General features: G+C 39.8%; 1 pseudogene; it reads right to left on the bottom strand.

Annotated features, from left to right (window-relative positions):
• Positions 1-398: 398 nt before the first annotated feature.
• Positions 399-649, bottom strand: LOC126085975 (40S ribosomal protein S27-like; annotated as a pseudogene).
• Positions 650-4,444: the final 3,795 nt, after the last annotated feature.

Genomic DNA, 4,444 nt, shown 5'->3' on the forward strand with positions numbered 1-4,444 from the left:
CTTTTCTGACAATGGGACTGTGGCTTTGAAGATGATCTAGCCCCAGTCTGTCCCCCCTATTTCCTACCAGGTTGTTGGTTTTCACAGTGATTATAGGCTCTTGGTTTCCGAGGCAACCTCAGAGCTAGGGAGTGGGAGATGAAAATAAGTTTAAGTTAAAATGCCACAAAGTTTGCTGTTCTTACTGCAATTCAGCTGTTTTTCTTGAATAAATGCTCCCTGGGTCTCTTTAAGTCTTTGGCTAATTTTCAGATTGCTGAAAAAGTTGATTTTGATCATTTTCACCACTGTTCTTGTCGATTTTCAGGTGTCTTTATCATTTTCATGGAGATCACTTTCCACCCACTGCCTTTTTACAAAAAATTAAATCCAAAATGTATTTACTGATTCTGGTGCTTTTAGTACTGTTTACACTGGAAGGAGGATCCTTCTGTAAGCCTTGCTTTTTCACCTCTAGGCTGGTGGAGGACAGTGGAGCAGCCAACACACAAAACTACTGTTGTGTGCATGGCTAAAGACCGTGGTGGTTTTATAGCTTCCTGGGCATTTCATATCCATGAAGTAGGAATTTGGGCTCTGCACCAAGTGCTTCTAATTGTGTTTCCTCTTCTTCTGGAGAGGGATGAATGAGGTCTTTTGTCAAAGGCATGCTCTCATGGGGAGGTCATCACTGCTGGAAAGCCAGTCATTGCCTTTTATATGCAAAAGTTTTAAAACCATGTTAGATTAATCTATGTCCAGTTTCCTGGGGGATGCTGCACTACTAACTGAAAGCTGGCAGTTTGAACCCACCAGAGGTGCCTTGGGAGATAGGCCTGATCTGCTTATGACAGGTCAGAGCCTTGAAAACCCTTTGGAGCAGTTCTGTTCTGCACACATGGGGGCACCATGAATCACAATCAACTGGATGGCAACTAACAAGGATAACAACCTAAATCAATCTTCTTCCTTAAATGGCTTTCTGATCAATAATTGAATAAATATGTCCCACTTGTGGTAAATCTTGGGTACATTTTGCATATTAAAAACAGTAATAAAAGAACTGGCTGAAAATCTGAATTGAATATGAAATGTTAACTTAGAAACAAGAATAGCTAACATTGCTAATTGGGAACAAAATTAATTACTCTCTTTCTTTTGGGTTTTCACACAACAGGGTTTTGTTTATAGACATTAGGATCACATTGAAATCCCAGAAAACAAAATGCTTTTAAAATCTCAACTTCAATTATTTGGTATAGATTTATAAGGCCTTGATTATACGGTTGCTTATGTTGAAGAGATGACATTTTGTCATCTCCAAGGAGGCACTTTAACTGTCTGCCATGGTATATAGTACTGTATGAGCCAGAAGAGATAAAACCAGCTGTGTTAGATACATTGATAGTATTTTTGAAAATTTATTGCAGATTTTTTTTTTTTTTAATACACACCAAATTGAGTTAGATCATGATTTAGTTCTGTACTGAGCAAAATCCTTGTCTTACATTCTACGGGAATAAATACAAAAGATTACAATAGAGGAGTTTTCCCCAAATTGCGCTAAATGAAACTCTGTTTTTTGACATTAACGGTTGTTCTACCACCAAATATGAGGGACGATTCCAAGGTCAAATAATATTGGAAAACATTGCAAACTCAACCGCCCTCTTGAGGTATCAGAGTTTACATTAGCTTATTAAAGTTTCTGAACTTTCCTAAGTTAAAAAAAAAAAAAAATTCAACATCGTTTAACCCACTTATTTCCTAAACCTATTTGAACGTAGAACCAACGTCCTCTCACTTTTATTTTTTGAGTTCCTATTACATTCAGTTCTGCTATAACCCTTGTTTTGAAAATGCAAATTTGTTCCAATCTGACTGATCTATCAGGGAACATTTTGAGCATAAAGCAAATTTTTTATTTGTTTTTGAGCAATTTGGTCTAGGAGAAAATGCACTAGCTGAACCGAGCCATGTTTTTAGCGCTGTTCAATCGGCTCTGACTCGTGGCAACTCCATGCACAACAGAATGAGACTCTGCCTGGCCCTGCACCATCCCATCATCAGTTGTGGATTGGGCCACTGTGCTTCATAGGGTTTTCCCTGGTTGATTTTCGCAAGTAGATTGATAGGCCTTCTTCCTACTGTCTGCGTTTGGAAGCTCGACTAAAAGCTGTTCAGCGTCACAGCAACACACAAGCCTCCCCTAATGAGGGGGCTGATGGCTGCGCATGAGGTGCACTGGCCAGGAATCACACCTGGGTCTTCCTGTATGGAAGGTGAAAAGTTTACCACTGAACCACAGTTGCTCCACCCAATCACGTAGGAACATAGAAAATGCACACCTTCAAATATTTACCAACTACCTGGGTTCGAAGGAGCCCCGGTGGTGCAGTGGTTAAGCTCTTGCTGCTAACTGAAAGGTTGGTGGTTGTAACCCGCCAGTGTCTCAGTGGGACAAAGATGTGACACTCTGCTTCTGTAAAGACTTACAACCTTGGAAATCCTATGGGGCAGTTCTGTTCTGTCCTACAGGGCCAATATGAGTCTGAATCAACCCGCCAGCAACTTTTTTTTTTTACTTAGGTTTCTGGCATGTGTGATGAATCACACCCGTTCACAATTGGTGTCACAACTTCTCATGAGATTTCAGAAATCCTTCCTCCACCACTTCATAATAACTCCGAAGGTGCAACTCTTTCAAAACTCACTTCCACAAGCAAACTTCAGATATTTTTCAAGGTAAAGTGCCATATTTTTGTAGCATTTATGGATTTCTTAAATATCTAATAGTGTAAAGCTATGCTAGCATTTTTATTAGGTTCCTTTTTTTGTTTGTGTCATTGGCAAAGTTTTTGAGTGTTACGTCTGATACCCATTTTCTCACAAGCCCTGTGGGTCTTATTTTGAAAGGCTTGGCATAGCACAGTGATTTTTAGGAACACATTTATCACATTATTAACAACAACAAAAAAAACAAACCCATTGCCATAGAGTTGGTTCCGACTCATAGCGACCCTACAGGACAGTGCAGAACTGTGCCACAGGGTTTCCAAGGAGTGTCTGGTGGATTCGAACTGTCGACTTTTGGGTTAGCAGCCCAGCTCTTAACCACTATGCCACTGTGTCTCCACACAGAACTAAATATAAAATGATTTGGGACATACATTTCCTGAATCATAATTCGGGAAACATTCAAGTAGACCAAATTACTAAGACTACAGCAAGTTTATGTATTTAAAAGTACTTAATGATTATCAAATGCCTTATGCAACAGAACTTTTATGTACAAAAATATATCTCTTATGCCTATAAGCTAATGTTTATATGTATTCTAGTTTACATAATTGCTGTCTCTATATAGAATATCACAATAAATTGCATATATGATTTATATGTGTGTATGTTGTTGTTAGGTGCCACTGAGTTGGTTCCAACTCATAGCAACCCTATGCACAACAGAAGAAAACACTGAGGTCTTGTGCCATCCTCACAATCATTGCTATGCTTGACCCCATCCTTGCAGCCACTGTGTTAATCCATCTTGTTGAGGGTCTTTTGCTGATCCTCTACTTTACTAAGCATGATGTCCTTCTCCAGGGACTGGTCCCTCCTGATAGCATGTCCAAAGTACGTGAGACAAAGTCTTGCCATTCTTGCTTCTAAGGAGCATTCCAGCTATACTTCTTCCAAGACAGATTTGTTCCTTCTTCTGGCAGTCCATGGTACATTCAATATTCTTCTCCAACACCATAAATCAAAGGCATTAATTCTTCTTTGGTCTTCCTTATTCATTACCCAGCTTTTTGCATGCATATGAGGTGATTGAAAACACCATGGCCTGAATCAGGCAAACCCTAGTCCTCAAAACGACATCTTTGTTTCTTAACACTTTTGCTGTTGTTAGGTACCATCCAGTCACTTCTGACTCATAGCGACCCTATGTACAACGGAACAAAATACTGTCTGGTCCTGCACCATCCTCACTATGGTTGTTATGCTTGAGCCTGTTGTTGCAGCCACTGTGCCAATCCATCTCGTTGAGGGTCTTTCACTTTTTACCTGACCCCTCTACTTTACCAAGCATGATGTCCTTCTCCAGGGACTGGTCCCTCCTGATGGCATGTACGAAGTACACGAGACGAAGTTTTGCCATCCTTGCTTCTAGGGGCATTCTGGCTGTACTTCTTTCAAGATAGATTTGTTCCTTCTTCTGCAGTCTGTGGTACATTCAATATTCTTCTCCAATACCATAATTCAAAGGCATCAATTCTTCTTCAGTCTTTCTTATTCATTGTCCAGCTTTGACACTTTAAAAAGGCCTTTTGCAGCAGATTTTCCAATGCAATATGTCATTTGATTTCTTGACTGCTTCCATGGTCATTGATGGGGGATTCAAGAAAAATGAAATACTTGACAACGTCAATATTTTCTCTGTTTATCATGATGTTGCTTATTGGTC

This window comes from Elephas maximus, chromosome 11, assembly GCF_024166365.1.
Source record: "Elephas maximus indicus isolate mEleMax1 chromosome 11, mEleMax1 primary haplotype, whole genome shotgun sequence".
In the NCBI taxonomy this organism is placed as follows: domain Eukaryota; kingdom Metazoa; phylum Chordata; class Mammalia; order Proboscidea; family Elephantidae; genus Elephas; species Elephas maximus.